This window comes from Anser brachyrhynchus (genome assembly GCF_964034855.1).
Source record: "Anser brachyrhynchus genome assembly, chromosome: 5".
In the NCBI taxonomy this organism is placed as follows: Eukaryota; Metazoa; Chordata; class Aves; order Anseriformes; family Anatidae; genus Anser; species Anser brachyrhynchus.
Genome location: NC_137699.1, coordinates 15087365 through 15107197, shown reverse-complemented (window position 1 = coordinate 15107197; position 19833 = coordinate 15087365). Strand labels below are relative to the sequence as shown.

At 35.7% G+C, this 19833-nt stretch overlaps 1 protein-coding gene across 19 annotated transcripts in view; it reads right to left on the bottom strand.

The window, feature by feature from the left end:
- The window catches only part of LRRC4C (leucine rich repeat containing 4C), a 515374-nt gene that overhangs the window by 49000 nt on the left and 446541 nt on the right, over positions 1-19833 (bottom strand). For 16 of the 19 annotated variants that reach the window (XM_080594596.1, XM_080594586.1, XM_080594588.1 and 13 more), the window contains one exon: positions 3973-4105. The exons of 1 other annotated variant lie outside the window; for it this stretch is intronic. The gene's annotated coding sequence lies outside the window, so the exon portion shown is untranslated. Of the gene's footprint in view, positions 1-711; positions 875-3972; positions 4106-5198; positions 5678-19833 lie in introns of those variants that run through there. 2 more of the 19 variants (XM_080594601.1, XM_080594592.1) reach the window with 2 other exon arrangements.

The following is a 19833-nucleotide window of genomic DNA, read 5'->3' as shown; positions in this document are numbered from 1 at the left end:
TACAGACAAATGGCAAAGAAATAAAAAGTGCTTTGCCTGCTGCATCTGAGAATAAATCCTTTTCTTCCCCTCTCTCCTCCTTTTACATGGCTTCTTTTGTCACAAGACATATAAAGTAGTTTGGAGCTATTTTTTTTAATCAATTATATGTTGTTAAATAAATGGCTAATCTTTTGCAAGTTCCCAAGATGTCAAGGGAATTAAGGAATTTCACTGACTATTCTTTATTTGGATCAATTTTTCTACCACCAGTTTCATTCTACTGTAACCAAAGCAAAACTTCCACTAAAGCAGGTGTTAAAAATTGCAGGACAGGAGCCTGAAACAGGACACGAACTAGAATATTCTCAGGAAGGTACCTAAAACATTCAGTCTCAGAAAGAATAAATGCCCTATACTGCTCTCCTTCAGTACCAAACAACTAGTTGCCTGCCCCATGTCATAACAGAACTTGAGGAAATCGGGATAAGTAGCCACAATAGGTAAAAAATTAAATAATAATGGAGAAATAACAATACAAAACAAAAGTGGTAGATGAACAAAAACAACAATGCTAGAGAGGGAGAAAAGAAAGAAGTAAATTGGGACACTGAATCCCTTGCATCCTGACACACTGAAGGGGTGAGCTTTTCTACCAGTTTTTAATGAAGGAGGAATTTCACACAGTGAGTTTAAACAAAAAGAAGGCATCAGTTTTCCCACAAAACATACAAAATTCATTAAATACAGTGTTCTCAGCTGTGGAATACAATGTGTATAGCATTGAGTAACACCAGTGAGGGCTGCTTGGTAACTTGTCTCCTTTATACTTGATTTCTCAGATCACTCCAAAGATCCAATGGTCTGTTTCTGGGATGTCACAATCATTAGGTTTCTGTAAAATATTAAAGAAATTGCTAAGTTTTCCTAACTCCATTTGTCTCGAGGGCTATCAACTTCAGTTCTATCTAAGGGTTCTTTCTTCTTAGATAAATCCCTGGAGGTCTCTCGGTAAAAAAAAAAAAAAAAACAAACAAACAACAAAAAAAAAAATCAGAGTTTTCATTTATGGATACAAAGAATATATATATATAATTAGTTGAGTGTTCCCTTTGCCTGATAGCAATGGACACTGCCTACACAGTTTTGCATGGAAAACATCCCTGCTTTGTGATTGCAGTCTCAATTGCCAGCTGTGTAGAGCTAGTTGTTGTCGCACAGGTCAGTATCTATAGCCATTCAAAACAAGTTTTTTTCTAAATTTGTCTATATGAATTGTTACTAGGTGAAAAGAACTTCTGGTTTGATTTGAATATCTCATTTCTGCTGTTCCAAACGCTGGAACATGCCTCATTCTCAAATGCAATTTTTCATTGTGTATAAGGACATTATTAATTCTGAAGCTGAATGTCCTTTCAATTAATTTGAAAGGCTTGAACTTTTCCATGAAACATAAAACAGAACTGGTTACTTAGCTGGTTACTTAGGAAAGGAAGAAGAAAAACAGAACAAGCATTGACTACTACAACTTTACTATAGACACCTTTGCAGAAACACAGCAATTCATAGAATGGCTTGGGTCAGAGAGGACCTTAAAGATCATCTAGTTCCAGCCCCAGTTGCCACAGGGAAAAAAAAAAAAAAGTAAAAAAAAGTTAGAACCATTCATCTTAAAATAGACCAAAAATAAGTACTTATCATACAGAAACAGAAAAGTGAAATGCAAACACATCCGGAGTAAGCTGAGCAGCCAAAGAAATGCAAGTAAAGAGCTCCATGTGCTGGAACAATGTGAAACATTCGAAGTTCCCACCGGGAACAAAATATGGTCAGAATTCAAGAATATATGCTTAGTACTGATATCAGATCGATATCAACACAAATGAAGACAAAAGCCTCTTACCAAAAATACTGGTAATAAAATAAAATTACATTTTAACATCAAGATATGAAGCTATATTTAAACATTCTTATCTTCCCCATTCTTGAGTCAAAGTGGCATTTACAACACTAGTTCCCATGAAACACAGTTAAAGCAGTGAATCAGAAACCGAAATATCTACCCACTAAGCACCCTGTTTCTCATTAAGTGTAGGGGTTGGAGAAGTTCAAATTTTACTTAGTACGTTGCAAATGAAGAGATCTCAGTGTCATCTCATCTAGCATCAGTTTCTTTCCCTATATACCCTGAAGGGTTGTAACTTCTTCCCAGTGTAAAGTCTGGCACCCAAACCACTCTATGGCACTGAGGTCACAGAAGCATCAACACAGGTACATTACAAAATTTCTACTCATTTTATTGGTTAAAAAATGCAGCAAGAAAACATCAGAAACACAGCTTAGGACTGAAGCCAGATCCATTGGATCTCAGACTAGTTCTAACCATAAGCAAGCCAGCTATTCTTGTCTTTTGTTTACAGTAAATTACTTGCAAGCAATTGATGCAATTTTATAAAGACTACTGGACCCTTATAAACAAAAAGCCCTATTAACTCATTTCTTCTACACAATAGAAAACCAGATTAGGTCTGGATAACTTAGACTACATTGATTAGTAAGAACTTTGAGTGGAAGAGTTTTGAAAGGCAGACTACAAAATCAAAATTACGATTTTTATATAAATACAGGAGGCAAGACTTATCACTTTCCTATATCAACCATTTCTTCTGTCACACATACCTTAATAACTTCTCCCAGATAATAAAGTACTTTCTATTCCTTACAGAAGGCTTTCGACTCTCACTTTCTACCACAGCTATAGGTTATACAGAGACATAAATAACTCCAAGTAAGTTATGTGAGTGCAGATTGGTTGGTTTTCTGGCAGCTGCCAAGCCTGGTGAAGCATGGAAGCAATTTGTGAATTGAAGCAGTGCAATCTCTGAATGGTTTTAATTAATGGATGCCAAGGAGCTGGACAGAGTTCACCAGCAACAAAAAGGAAGGTGTTTCCCAGAGACATTTGAAAGCCTAGCCTAATACTCAACCAGCCAAATCATCCATACTCCTGAGCAAAGGAAAAACCTTTCCTAATTAAATGATGTTTTGTGCTTTTTGGTTGTCTCAAGAGATACGGGAATAGAACCTTATGAAAACTTGTGCATCAAAAATCCCATTTCATTTTTTACCGGTGTGATTTTCCATTGTTAATATTCTTACTCTCTGCATATATTAAGGCACATTAATAAATGAAAGAAGTCAGCCCTCTTGTCAGGTATTTTGTAAAGTATCATGGGACATGATTGGTTTAAAATGAGTGCACAAAATCTGTTTGTTCAGCAAACTTAATTATAGCTGAGGACCAGTAAATACATACATAGCATGGACATACTGAGAGTTAACTGGGCTCAGGTGTACACAATATAGCTCAACTTTTTGGGACAGCTGAGAATCGTAACGTTCACTGACTGGTACTTCCTGGCTGAACTCTCTCTTAATATGAAGGAAGAAGCATTACAGTTATGCTGAGGGATAACAGATCTTTAGTTTGCTCATTCTCTTGGACTTTGAAATGTTAGCAATAAAAACATCCATAGTTAAGGTCTGGGGAGAAAGACAGTCTTCATAAACACAACAGTTAAGCCTCTAAGATAAGACCAAAATAAGCCAACCAAACATAATTATGTACTGTGAAAAATAAAGCTATTAAGTCTCCCTAGGAAACAACATTTAATTACTCAAAGTTGTGGCAGATATACTGGCATTGTCATAAGTCCTATAAAGAATTTTTTGATAAGTTGCTGTAAATTTTGTGTGTTCTCAAACAGGTCCAAGGGAAGGCAAGAAGAGCCTGTAAGATAGAGCCTTCAATTTCTCACTCACACAAGGAAGGGAGTTGAAAGCCAGCATTTTAAAAAAGATATTCAGGAGACTTAGTATGAGCACTTGGCCAGCGTTACAAGTGTGTGCTCCCATTCCCTACTAGTTTTCTGCCATGTGCTATATCCACGAGCTTTAACAGCAGACTGTGAAGAGTATCCTAGCATGAATTACCTTTTCAGTAGGTTTACCGTCTTGGGAGGTGATGCTTCTCCTTGTTTTCCAAACTACCCCTGGACCTTCTCATCCTACCAGCCCATTGGAGACGTTTCCACAAAGCTGCCTGGACCCCACCACAGCATCTACCCTGTGGAAGAAACAAATTTTGAAAATCCATGATGCGTCAATTAAATCTCCTAGAGACACGATCATTTGACAACACTGAGAGAGAATAAGTAACGTAGACTAAAACATGATATAGAAGAGCTGTCATTACACTACCCGAGAAGGTAGGAGAGTTGCAAGATATGCTGTTCCTTCAGCATACTTGTACGTATAACATGACTACTAAAGGTGCAGTTAATTTTGGAAGACATAAAGACACAAATACAAGCGCAGAGATTTCAAAGGCAGCAATTCGTCAACAATGTGATCACCTGATCTTGCATATGAAAACCTTGCCTGCTACTACATTTTTACAAGCTTAACAGTAATGAGAAGAGTGTGTTTGTTACTGCTATATTTCTGTAATGTGTAGGTTCATCATACATAAAGGATATGGTGGTAGAAATGAGATCTTTCCACTGTCATTAACAGTAGTGAAACAAATACACCTTTTGAGGATGAGGTATACTTTCCAGAATTTGAACCTTCCTTCATTTGGAGTCTTAGATGCAAATAGTGATAAAAATGAAAATGGGACAAAAGTTTAAAAATTAATTACTCTGCAAAATTATTTTCAACTTATAGCCTGAACAGATTGGACATACCCTAGTTAAATCAATGAATAAATAAATATTAGAAATAATTATCATACATATAATTTCATAGCTTGTAAACACTAATAGGCAAGAAATACAAACAGACCTTTTATTTAAAATCTTTTAAAATCACTGCTCGTTTACTAAAGAAAAATAAATTCCACTGGCTCATGTTTATGACTAAAGACAACAGTAAATGGTGACTCCAGATAACCCATAAGTCACTGATTCTGTTTTTCAAAGACATGACTGCTTTCTATTCCTTTGGCCTCAGCTGCCTAGCAACCTCCACAGAGCTTTCTTAGTCTATACTAATTCTGGACAGTTTTTATTTATATATTTATTTATGAGAATGTCTATAAGAAAGATACAGAAACAAAGAGCTGTTTGTTCCTTGCTTCTAACACTGGATTCTAAACAGATCACCTCAGTGGTTCAGCAAAGGACACAGTCCTTGGTTTTGCAATGAGAGGTACCTACCTCCTTGAAATTGGGAACTAAGCAAATCCCACTTTCCATGAGACAACAGCTGAGTCTCTGTAAGAAGCTCCTGTTGTAATGGGCACTGATATTTCTTGCTGTCCCTTTTGATTTGCTTCTTTGATACACTTTTTCACCCTGAAATACTAGCTGTTTATGTAAGGCTCCTGCTTTCATGCAGCCTGGAGCTTTTACGTAAGATGAAGACAGTTTGTGCTGCTGTACTGAGTCACTAGCAGTTCCTGCATCATCCAAGCACTGGAAGAAAAAGGAGATTAAAACTCATCTCCTGCTGTGTCTGTGACTCAAAGTGGGACAGTTTGGAAGGAGATGGGACTACTTATAATAAGTAGTTTGAAACTGGATATGGACTGTCTCTCCCTGAATAAGCCAGAAGCTTTCTTGGAAATGCCTATTTCCTCAGGGCTTTTTCCTTCGTTGGTTTTTCAAAATTGAGGACTGCACAGAAAATATACCAACACTACATGAGAAAATACTTACTTTCTTACCAATTCAATTTATATACCACTTTACAAATACTGCTAGATCAATTCATCACCTGATCAGCATATCCCTCTTCTCCAATCAGGAGGGGGGGAGGGGAGGGGAGGGGAGGGGAGGGGAGGGGAGGGGAGGGGAGGGGGCGGGAGGGGAGGGGAGGGGGCGGGAGGGGAGGGGAGGGGAGGGGAGGGGGGGGGAGGGGAGGAGAGGAGAGGAAAGGAAAAAAAAAGTCAAAGACGTTTCCTAATCTGCTCTTCAGAATAGTGGTCATATCTTGTGGTCACACAGCAGTGACATGGCTTTTGTATCTCACGTCTCACTACCAGCAGAGCTATATACAAATAAAAGATATATTTTTTAAAGTAGCATAAACAACCACCAAAGAAAAACCATCAGGTTTACTTAAAAAAAAAGACTGCATCAATCTATTTTAATTTGAGCTGTGCTGAGACCATGATGGTTGTAAGATTATGGAAGTACATGTACCTCTTGGTGTTTACCTGTACGTAGGCATCGATGTTCATTTACCCCAAACTTAACAGTACAAAATAAGTATATTAAATCTGAGCTATTGTCAAGAAAACAAAAAATATATTGAATCATAACAGTGTCCAACAAAACTAAAAACTAAATGGATGATAGAAAATGATTCAAAAATAACCTATTAGATAAAAAAGCTTCATTTTTAGTTTTTTATGAACAGCGAAAGCATCCACAGAAATAGATGTGCAAAGGGATTCACTAAGCAGGAGAAAGAGTTTTTCAATTCAAGGAATCACTACAGATAATTTTCTAAGTTGCTTTACCTCTGTCATTCCATGCAATGGAATAAGTTTGTAGCTCCTGGAAAAAGTCTCAATTTGTACTCCTTAGAGTTACTATAACACAAAGAAATTCTGACTACACAGTTAAGTAGCAGCTTATTGATAAGCACTTTCCTCATACTTATGTTCACTTTTTACAGTATACCATCATTAAAGCAAAAACTGAGAGTCTGGGATTTCCCACACTTGCAAAACATAATCATGGTTTCATGTGCTCTTCAGTGTTAAGCCAAGCTTCCTGGAAATAAAGCTAATGAAGAGTACCAGAAGCATACACTTGCATATCTGTTTTCCCACTTTCAGCAAGAACTCTTTTTTTAATAAGTTCAAGAACGTGTAAATTGACAATAAAAGAGTTTTTCATGCACTTTTATAAAAAATTGTTATAATAGGTTTCACTACTGTTGTGGTTTAACCCAGCGGGCAGCTCAGCACCACACAACTCTTTGCTCACTGATCCCTCCAGTGGGATGGAAGAAAGAACTGGGAAAAAAAAAAAAAAAAAGGTAAAAGCTTGTGGGTTGAGATAAAGACAGTTCAATAGGACAGAAAATGAAAATAATAATGATGATAATAATAAAAATAAAAGAATATAAAAACAAACGATGCACAGTGTAACTGCTCACCACCGGCTGACCAATGCTCAGCCCGTCCCCAAGCAGCAACCCCCACATCTCCCAGCCAGCCACCCTATATTTATTGTTCAGCACAACGCCACATGGTGTGGGACATCCCTTCAGCCAGTGTGGGCCAGCTGTCCTGGTTCCGTCCCCTCCCAGCTCCTTGTGTACCCCCAGCCTCCTTGCTGGCAGGGCAGCGCAAGAAGCTGGAAAGGCCTCGGCCCTGTGTGAGCACTGCTCTGCTCAGAAACAGCGGTGTGTTAGCAGCATCATTCTCATCCTCAATCCAAAACAGAGCACCATACCAGCTGCTAGGAGGAAAATTAACGCTATCCTAGCTGAAACCAAGACGCATACACAATGAAGAAAGTGTGCTAAAGCAGTCATTGATCAAAAACCTTTGGAAATATGCAAAAACTAGAGAAAGAGAAATCTCTCAAGACGCATGGAAGAATAAGCTACAAGGACTCTCATTGTAATTTCTGAAGTCTGTAATGAGGTTTGAGTATGGAATCTAGTACATCTATACTGGCAAATCTCACCTGCCATACACTTATGCTTAAAAAAGATATATACTGAAAAGATTAATTTTGGCCATCTTTCTCCCTTCCTCTGCTCCTCAAAATAAAAAAGAGAGCTGTAAAATGGCTTAGTTTTCTGGGTATGGACTACTACAGCAAAATGCAGTGTTAAAGAAGGTTTGGAAAAAGGACACTATGAGAAAAATGAAGTTTTAGTAAGAAAAACATGAAAGGAAAACTATTGTTAATATACAATATAATCTTTGCTTAAATAACTCACCAAGAAAAACTGCAAGAAATCTTTTTAAAATAGTCAATAGTATCAGCTCAATGCTCAGCTCCTCGATCCAAGTGCGCTGGTTTTACTCGACACTTATGCCAGTACAACAGATCAACATTTGGTCCTTTATCTTTAATGTTTTCTAAACATTTATTATGGCAAAAGTAACACAAGCTCATTGAAGTTATAATGAGGCTTTTGTAATTGTTCTCAAAGCAGTTATTTTTTATGAATTGCAATCGGATGAAAAAAGCTGCAGTAAAAAGAAGACTTATTAGAGAAAAAAATAAACATGGTAACATGTTCTACCATGTTGACATAGTAAATGAAATACACAAGGAGAAGGGAACAAAAAGCTACTCAGTTCCTGCTATTTTTAATAAATATTAAACGTTTGGCTATTCACATGCATCACTAACAGGGTGGCATTCAACTGCCAAAAGAAAGGGGGCTATTTTAGATAATCCATGTTACTGTATCTGCCCTGAGTTGTAATTCCAGAGGAGCACAGGTTTGCTGTAGGCCCCATCTCTTATCTGCTTGCTCCTGTGGAAATCTTGGATACTCTGGGACATCTGAAACAGCATTTGATGCTTTTATTTATGAATTGGAATCACTAGCAAGCAGTTAGCAAAATACATGTGAGCTCTTTATGTTAAGTAACAAGTAAGAGTAAAGGCAATAAAACAGGAAAAATGTAATGTGCTATGTCCACATAAGACTTTCAACAGTCCCAGAGGGTACAGGGAGAGAATGCTACTCTGTGCAGTTTCTTAAACAAAGAAATACACCTTTATACACACTCTGTCTTACCAGTAAATATGAAGAAGTTAAGTTAAATCTCACCTCTGAATAACTGCTGATTCACTGTGCAGTAAAACTAGCTATCAGTGTTTTCTTGCTGATTCGAAGAGGCATTCTTGCCAACTTCTATTCCCCTCAATTGTTGACTTATTTTGCTATTTCAGATCTCTATTTTATCTATATACTTATCCGAACAGAACTTTTATACAGTAAAGAATTGGCCAAACTGCCACAATCTTTGATTATTCATGGTAAGGTCATAACTACATTTTTTCCTGTTTTTTAGGCTAGTAAAATCCTCAGTAAGGGTTATGCTCCTGAATCAGACATACGATTTTTGTGTATGCTGCACTTCTGATTTTTCTTCTTTCAAGAATGCCAGATGGAGCAAAACAAAGAATAGATGCAACTCTGGTATGCTGATATTTTTATACTTCTGCATTTGAGTTAAGCAGATGGAGATTAGGTAATTCTGCACAGATATTCACCAAAACAACTTGAGTTAAGGTATAAATACCATTTTCTAAAATCATATTCTGAGCTTTTCCGTGTCATCTGCTGCAGCAAAGAAATTCACTCATATACTTGGATATCTTTTGTACATCTAATCAATAAACTAGTTAATCTGTGTTGAACCAGTCTTCTAGACTATTGGTCTTATTCAGCCTAACTAATACAAAGTTGTGAGTGGTTCATTTCAGAGTAACTATGTAGTGTGAAAAACAGGCCTGGTGTCCTTTTAATCTGAGTGTGTGTGTGCCTTTATAAACTAAAATGGCATTAAAATTGCATATTTCCCCCTGCCAATATTCCCCCCATTTTAAGACCAGTTCTATTGACTACTAATAATAGTCTCCAGACACTCATCTGACAAATGGCTGTTTAATTTATCTTCTACTATGAAAGATTTGACCTGGTTTGTTCATCTATAAATACACATTTTTGTGCTGTAGACACAAACATGCATTTGTGTTAGCTTTCATCCCTGCTGTGTTTGTACAACACAGTGTGACATTCACAAACAGAAAGAAAAGAGATTGAAGTGAAGAACATTTGATAGTGTTGTCTAGCATTTTAAATACAGTGAAATAAAGAAATGAGTGCCAACGTCATCAACTGCTAAATTCAGCGTGGCTGAAATGAAACTAAGAGATTGGGACAGAAAGAAGAAAGTGGATCTCAGGTGAAATATCAACTCTCTAATGTTCTATAAAAAGGAATAGGATGAGTGCTATTGAATTCTACCGAACTCTACCATTAGTTTCAGACTTAGATTTCCCCCTTCCGACTAGCACATCTACTCTATTTTCATCTTAGCAATAATTATAAGGAATTCTGCCATATCATAATGTAGGATCATCAAAGGAGTAGGTAAGGATCACTCATTATCTCTACAAAAACGAAAGATGACATTCTTGAAAAGACCAACAGCCACAGAAAAATTCAGAAAGAATTTTTACTGAGTTCCAGAACTATATTTTAATTATAAGAAGCCACAAGTTCATTTATTTAAAAAGCATCTAAATAAATGCTTTTCGAAACTAAAATTGAAGTTTTTAGTAATTATTAATGATTACTATCAAATGAATTATTCCTACAGTTTTAGAAATACTATCGTTCTGCTGTTTCATATGCTATTTCTTATGATTTAGGAATCTTTTACCTACTTAATGCTCAGTTTAATGAGTTTTCAATCATTAATTTGAAGTGAATTTATGAAAATCAGCTTCAAAAACAAAGCACAGAAGCAAACTACTTGCTAAGAGTTACAGGATGCCCCTCTTCACTATTTCATGTGGACATTTCCCAGTCATAATACATTCCCCAAGTGAGAGAGTTTCAGATATGTTAACAATGCAAAAGACCTACTCCATTATTTAATCTATTTTCTGCCCTCCATAACCTCAAGGTATTGCAGAAGAAGGTAATATCACTTGCTGGTGTTACACATGGGGAAAAAAAATGTTCCCTGAGATATCAAAGGAAAGATTTTTCTAAGACAACTAGTTTTCAGCTGATGGATTTACTTCAGAAGGATACAAAGAATATTTGTCTTATATTAATGAAGAATACAATTTGTCTTATCCTGTACGTACATAGCTACACGTCATTGTTATACATGTGAGAATAATTCCAGGTAAGGGAAGTCATCTCAGAAATTCATAAGATTAAAAACAAGGGGATAGTGACAAAGTGCATTCAATAGGTACTTAAAAGAAATAACTATTCATGCTTTTGCCAGATCAAAATAAACAGTGTGTTATCAAGAATAACACTTCAGTTGATAGCTTACTATTTAGATACATTTAGTGAATCGTTTGTCCACCCAGGGATTTCAAGGGATTTTCACTTTCAGGGAGGGGGCATACACAACTTTTCTGGGTAACCTGTTACAGTGCCTCACCACCCTCATACATACATTGATTAGTGTCCTGGAACACACACCAGAAAACACTAGGTATATTCTACTCTACAACACAGTCCAGGGATGAATGCCGTTTGAACCGAGTAGAGATTCAAGTTCAGATAAAACCTACAGTGGAAAACACACCATCAAACTGCTTTTTACTCTTAGTTGGTCGCCTAGTCATACTTTGAGAAGGACAAAAAGGAGGCCTCATTGAGCCTACACCATAACTTCAGTCTTTTTAATCTCCTAAAAAGACTGTTATAAAATATTATCTAATGATTAGGGACTATACGCTTCATCACTTTTTAATTTCTGTCTGAACTTTCATATATTTCCTATTAAAGGCTATTTTATCCAATGATAGGGAAAGAGGAGAGGGAGAGGAGAGAGAGGGGAGGGGGCGGGGAGAGGTAAGGGAGAGGGAGTAATTCAAATTGCAATCTACATGCAGCAAAATTTCAGCAAGGTGTCAAAGTATTAAAGAAGGAACTTGAAGCAGTTTCAGGATTTTTCATATGAAAATATGTCTATAAATGTGAAACTCAAAAACAAATAAAAACATGATTTTTCCTTCTTCTTCAAATGCTCTCCAGAAATAAAACTTATTCCTTGGCTGAGAATTTGTATCATGAGGCCAAGCTTCAACTCGAGAAACAGATTTTTGTACCCAAGCAATTAAAAAGCCCTCACAAACACAAAACCAACAAATTATGCTGCTATCAGAATTTAGAAATGGAATTTCAGATAAAACCACGACTGTGAAACATTACCACGTTTTTGTATACGATGTGGTTTTAATGGCTAAGAGAAATGTTAAATTCTCTCAGGAAGAATTTCAGACCACTTCTCTTCAGATCATTCTCCACATATCCCCTGATAGATATCCCCCAGAGCTCACAAGTGGTGCCTTACAGTGACTGAACTCTCGACTGACGCTTATGAAGGGAGTGATTCCAACATATCCACCTCTCCATCTTTTCTCTTCACAGATGTTATAGATTATTATTTCCACTGTTTGCATTCTCCTCAATCCAGATCCTGGAATCTAGTCACAAGGTAAAAACTCCTATCTGCTGATCTGCTAATTGAGGTAATAGGTGGTATACTCGAAACCCATATAGTACAGTAAGATATAATCCCAACTTTCATTTCAACATTCAGGATTATTATTTTTTGTTGCTGTCAAAAAGCTAATGCAATTAGGGAAAGCTTGGAAATTGCAATGATATTGCCTCTTCATTCATATTTATTCATTAGAAAATCAACCTGAAGGAAAGTAAACAAAATGGGCATGTAGTTCTGGAAAACAGTTCAAAATGAGATAGAAACTGGCAATCACCTTAGTTTCTATGCTAAAAGAATAACCATTGCAGAGGAAGAATACCTCATTTACAAACATTCATTCACTTCTTTGCTTATCAGCTAAGGTAGTCAAGAGAAATGTCATTATACAAAATGGACGTATTATCCAACAGTAAAGGGAATGAGAACAGAGCACTTTATAAACACCTCCAAGGGACTGATGAGTGATGACTGTAGTTATCTGCGTCAGAGGCATAGACAAGAAGCTTCTGGCCCACTGCTAATGTCATAAGCAACACAATCACTCCACCCATAAGGACATCCATAAGAAAACATTTTAGGGCTAAACAATGCCTTTTTTTTTTTTTTAAAACATATGCCATACTCCACATAATTCCAAAACATACAATATTAAGAGTTTCTTCCTCCTAAATATATCTTGCATAATTATTTCTTAGGAACTACTAAAATGAATTTATATATCAGTATCCAATTGATTCCTGACTGCATAGCAACAAATACAACTTTCCTGAGTAGTCACAAATATGATAAAAAATACAGAATACAATAGAAGGTTATCTTGACTGATTTTTTTCTATGTTTGAATGAAATTGTCAAAAGTGAAATAATTATAGAGCTAGTCCACAGGGTTATTGATTTTTTGTATCACATATACAGGTCTCTATACCCATCCTAAGAAATATGCATAGCACAACAAGAATTTTCTATACGGCAGCCATGGCAGTGTTAATTAAGCAAATGAAAATGTATCCTTAAAAGCTGGTTTCTTTCTGTGCTCAGTCGCATCAGAGAGAAATAGAGCTAATGCTACAGTCTTATGAGTGCTTTATGCATTCTCACAAACCAAACGAAGTTTGTCAGGAGAGGCTCTAGGCAGCATGCAACTTCTGCAATTTTACATCTCATTGATTACCACAATGGGAATTGAAAACAGTTCTCTGCTTTTCACATAGTATCAAAAATACTCTTGCAGGCCTCAGAAAAATAGCAGATTCTCTGGTAGAGAAAAAATGAGGAAAAGCAACTTTGTACAGCATTGTTTTCTTATGAACTTGAGTCAAGCCCATCTGACCTTTGAGAAGCCTAATAATAAAGCAATAAGGTGACACACAGTAAAGCATGTCATCCTGTGAGCACTTCTGCAGTAAGTTACGTGGAACAAAAGGGTAGCTCAATGCCCTGAGGCTTTGGGGATATGCTTATTTTGTGGTAAGTGCATCCTGTATACCACCAGCATTACACAGAGTATACGGGAATGCACATGTCACAAGAAACAATATTTAAAGAATAAGGACCTAACAAAGCTGGTAAGAAAATTAAGATTTGCTATTACTGTCACATTGCCTCAGTCATTGGCTTGTTTGATCTTCTGGAGAGATCTTCTATGAAATGCTCAGGGAACTGAACTTTTTTTATTGCTGTTCATACATAAATCTCAAGTCCTTCCTCTTCCCACTTCCTCAGTGACCTGTTTTTGCTGGATCCATAAGCCGCAATCCACAGAATGTTACCATTTTATAAGGGATGGGCTCACATTCTAAGCACGAGAAAACAAACTCAGAAACCACACTGAATAATCTATGGCGACAGCAGTAGAAGTCTGCTCTACGCAGAGATTGCAAATGGCATATGTAGTGCCATGTGCTAAGCAAGCTGTGATACTCACTGGCCCTTTGAGGTGCCTAGCAACCTTCAGTAGCATTCAGTGGGAACAGAAGAATTTCTGCACTCTGCAGAATTAGACTCCTTATTAAAACGTTTACCCAGAATCAATGCCAGGGCACTAAGGGCCATGATATAGTGATGGTACTCAGTAGTGCAGGTTGATGGTTGGACTTGAGGAACTTGAAGGTCTTTTCCAACCTAGATGATTCTGTTATTCTATGATTTTAACTCTAGCAACAATTGTGGGAAATCCTAGAGCCCTCAGTGTTCCTTAAAATCAGGTGGATGAAAGCATTCTTGGCACAAAAGAAGAGCAAGTCTTTAGTTACTTACTACAACCACATTGTCAAAACCAATTTAATTTAAAAAGGAAATCTCTGTGTTAGAAGCAGTGTAGTTTTTATAGAAGTTCCAATGGACCATTCACCAAGCTGGGAATCAGAATATCAGAGTTCTGAATTTCATCATGCCTTTCTGATATTTTATCTTAAATGTATTATTTATATTCATATATGAACATCTATACCACTTCTATGCATGTACTTCCAGTCTAGGTACATTTTCAACACATATCATTAGAAGCAACCAGTAGTATACAGGTGAACACAGTTAATGAAGTTTGAAACAATCCAAAACAACAGAAAAACAAGGTCCAGAAAGTCAAAGACATCTGTGTTACTCCCATCAGGAATATTCAGTCACAGGAAGTTGGATGCAAAAATTAAACACAATCATTCCCAGTGACTCTTGTTGGAACATATTGGGATCTACATATCAGGCAAGACTAGGCCTGCATGACAAAGAAACATGCTGATCAAGAGAAGAAACAAAATTCAAATGATTCTAGGGACCAAAGTCCCTAGACTACTAAGCAGCCAAGAAGAGCAAAGCTATCCTATGTTTGAGTCTAACTGGTGGTTTGATTAGCAGCAGAACAGAGAAATCAAGGAAAGAAGATCCCACCCCAAAGGCGGCTTCTGAGAACATGCACATACCTGTTTCCTGCTGGACTGTAAGGGTCTAATAAAAACAACAGATCACTTAGAAATGCAGTAAGTAATTTCATGCATCATCTTAAGCACACAAAAATTATGGAATAAATTTGGGTATAAAATATCCTCTTGGGGCACATGGATTTCCTGATCCTGTGATATGAAGCAAGATAAAGATAAAGCAAGTAGGGCCCAGAGAAATATAGTGATGAGCCAGGCTGCCTGATTCCAGGTTAAATATATACATATATATATATATATATATATATATATATAAAAGTTAAAAACAAAAGTTTTCTGCTAGCCAAAACCAGCAAGCACTGAACTGTGCATTTATTTCTTCTGTATCTGGTTCAGAAGAAACGATGTGGTGTGTACAATGGCATCTGTGACAACCATTCTCACCTACTGGTCTCATTTGTCTGCTTGGGAGTCATTAATGCCAACTATAACACTAATAATATAATTATCATCCTTGGGTTATATATAATATATTAGTAACCTATCACTTATTACTACATGCAGTACTGCTGCTTCATACAACATAGTCCATTATAAACTAAAAACAAAAAACATGCTTTTCTATGGTTTTCCTTATTTTTGTACATCACATATATGTATATAAATTAAACAGCAACAGCACCATTAAATACCAACAGCAAGTGAAATGTGTAAGAGACAGAATATTAAAAAAAAAAAAGAAATTAGAGAACTTTTTTTTTTTTTATTTCAATTATTATGATAGTCTGTAACACCAATGAAGAGTTTTAGATGAGATATTCTTCACTGTTGCTGGCCAAATATACTCATGGCTTCAACTGTTCCAGATGGTCATCAGCTGCCATAAAATGACTGACCTGACGATCGTAGGCACTGCATGAATTCCATAAAGAAAATACTGAAATTTGGACCATAGTCATTTCAAGAATACAATGCTTGCACGGACTAGTTGACAATGTGCCATTCTGATTTACCATCGAGTGTAAATGTTTACAGTTAATGAGGGGGAATTGCAATATGCATATATAACATATTATAGGGTTACGTGTTTAATGCACTGTAAATTTTGTTTCTCTTCCCTCCTATTTTTCTGTGAAATATGAATATTAAAACTTTCTCCTTCTTTTGCAATTTACCAAATAGATAATAAATACTTCATGAGATTTTATTTATTTATTTTTAAATCAGAGACTGTATTTGTTACTTCTTTCTGAAAAGAGTCTATCACATTAGATATACTGCTGCAAGCACTAAACACTGTGGCTTAGGCCAATTAGTCTCACAATGAATGCTAAACAAAAAACCATGGTAATACACTAAAATGTGATAGAATAAATGAAACAGTTATTTGTACTCTTAACTTTGTGCTTCACTACAACTCTAGCTGTCCAAAGGGATGAATTAAAGCAAAACTGTTGTTGTTTTTAACAAGTATACATTTTTTCATTAAACAAAGACATTAACTAAGAATTGTTGTTTGTTCCTCATAAGCCAACAAATCCAACACAGACCATTAAAAAACTGTAGGGCAATCACCTCATTAAAAAACAAAAGGATTATATATTTTTAACCAACTTCTAAGAACTTTTATTATCATAATTAGTAAAATCCTATGAAATATCTCATAAATAGTATTCTACAGAACTGCTAAGTATTATGATGTAATAAAAAAGTATATAAATTAATTAAAATTACATATAAGAGATTTGAAACTTTAAATAACTTTAAAATTTTAAAATAATTAAGCATTCCTAATAAAGATATACCAAACCTCTTTTATGCTGCATTATTGTCAATCACCTGGAGAAAAAACTCTAGAGTTTTAAAGCCAATTGACAAAAACATTATATATTTTTTTCTTCAAGGAAGATGGAGGCCAAATAACTGATTGTTGCCCCTATTCATCTCTGACAAGAAATGATTGTCTTTGAGGAGAAGACAATTTCAGTCACCACAGCCTTGATCACGTATATTTCTTGCACCTGAAGTAAGTTCTAAGCAATATTAGTTGACCAAGAAATGCTACTAGTGTACTTCACATGAACCTACTCCATCATCTTGATCATGTACCCTACCTGAGTCTGATGCAACCAGAGTCCAAAATTACCCTAAGCCTAGTCACCTTATAACCAAAATGATAATGACAAATAGGATATTCAGAGATGGAACAATGATGAAGTTATTAGACAAACTTATTTTATGAGGACAGATTAGTCTAATATAGCTAAATAAAAAGTAAAATGAGATTTTATCATTTATAAACACCTGAAGATTACAGACGTTGAGGAAAAAAATCTTTACGTAGCATGGTACAGGGAAAATGAAACTCCAAGTAAAAATGATAGTATAAATGAAGATAGTAAACTGGACACTAGAAAAACATTCCAGAAGTCTGAAATCTGTCCAAAAGTAACATAATTGTGAAAGGTGAGAACATTTGGAAATAAAGTAGACAAAGCTTGAGACCGTAAGAAACAACTGTGTAGTGATCATATGGAAGGCTAAATGATTCATATTCACCTTTTTTGTCTTTACTTCCTCTAGTAGTCATTCTGGAGCACCACTACATTTTAAAACCTCTTTATTTTCCTTCTTCCTTTTAAAAGGGCTGTCAAAATAGATGTGACCTCATTTCTCTTCCTCTTCCTTCTGCTTCAAAGGAAGAATTTGTGTATCCACTATGTTTTCATATTTGATTCTTTCTTTATATCTGAAAACCTATTTTAAGTAACATCTGGACGTAGTGTTCAACATTCTTTCTTTATAATGTAGCTTTCTGCAGTATTATGATTTTTAAAAGGTCACGCATCACAATAGCCTTAGTGACCTTATTAAAAAAAAAAAAAAGGCAGAAAAAGCAGATGGATGGATGAAGAAATGTTTGAGCTGGAGAGAATGCTAAATATTGTGACTGTTTCCCACATCCCTACATCCACATACTGAGCTCATTCACAAACAGTAGACTAAGGTTCTCCCAAAGCGAGTGCAAAGTTTACAAACCTGCAAACATTTTATAGAAAAGATGTCATGTCTAGAAACCCTAGGAAGTAGGATTTAAAAGATTTTGATGCTAGAAGAAAATAAATACTTCTCTCTCCTTGTTTTAAAAAACAAAAACCAAAAATAACAAACAAAAACAACAACAATCTAAACAGTTTTGCCTTTATTGGAAAACAGTATTTTAAATACCAGAAATATCTGGTATTTGTAAATCATATTTGAAATGGTCTAAGTCTGCTAAGAAGGAAATGTGGTGAATTTCCAAGAATTTTTTAGGTAGTCACTGGTATCCTAATACCGTATTTTCTTTCTACTAATTTTTAAAATCTCCATTAACAGTATTCCTCTTGAAACGCACAAGAAATGCATATTGTATTGTCCTTCAATAGAAAAATCATTATCGACTTTCAGAGTCTCTTGCAATGAGTGTGCAAAATATATGAAGTTTGTATCTCAGTCATCTCCACACACAATTATACTTGATGTTACCAAGTGGGAATTTCATGTTAGCCAGCAAAACACCAGAAATATGGTCCCAATGAAAGAAATAAAAAAATCAAACAATTTTAAAAAATTAGATTCACTTTGTATTCAGTTTGTCTAACTTTTGCATTTTATTTGCGATCTGTAATGAAACAGTAATTTGAAGGGTTATATTATAGTCTCTACTGCCTTTTGGTTGGGCAGGTGCAACATAAATATAAGACAACTGATAGTGGTGTCTGTTGTGTAAGAGCAGGAACTTTCAGAGGACCTATTAAATCTGTTCACATTTGTTTCTGTACACAAAAAGTTCTGAGGCATAATTTAAGTATCTTTTTAAATACTCAGGAGCTCTTATCATCCCTCCCATTTCAACTCCAGGAAAATAATGGGTTTTGATTGATAGCCTGCAAGTAAACCGATCTATTTAACTCTCTCTCTCTCTTTACTAAATTGATCTTAATTGCTACATAATCTGGTGAAAATCAAAAATTGGCAGACAGCACTCAAGATACACTTGAGAATGGAACAGCAGGGGCTTTGCAGATCTGGAAGTGAGCTGCATAGTGTTCATGCAGGAGAGAAGCTGTGATAGAAAGGGTTTACAAAACTAAGAAAAAAATGAATAATGTGTAATGAAACAAATTCCTGACTTACACATTGTATTGTATGAACCTAAATGGAGCAGAGATTCAGGAGAGAAGAACTTAGGAAAAGTACTTGGAATGGAACCTATCTGAATATCCCTGAAAAGATGTAAGTAGTGAACTAAGTTTGGGAACAACAACAACAAAAAAGCTTCACAGAATACTAATAAAGTATTGGTGGTCCTCATCAAACACTGATTTCGTTTGAATTCCAAGGAGATTTTAGAGTTTAGGTTTCTTTCCTTGGAATACAATGAAAGCAACCTTAGAAATTAGAAGTCAAGTCATAAAAGAAAAAGGCCTGTATTAGTATCTCTTTCTTACAATCATAGAATAGTTCTTTAGAAATTTAAACTAGTAAGAGAATTTGACATGCAATTACTGTATATTTCATTCAGCTCTCATCTTTTTTTTTTTTTTTTCCCTTTGGGAAGAAAGCAAGAGTAAGAAACAGTCAAAAAATAAATAAAAAAATTGGTCCTGTTGCAGCATGCAGCTGCTAATGGCATTGCAACCAAAGCAGAAGCTTTCACCTATTATTTCAACAATATATTTTCACTTACTA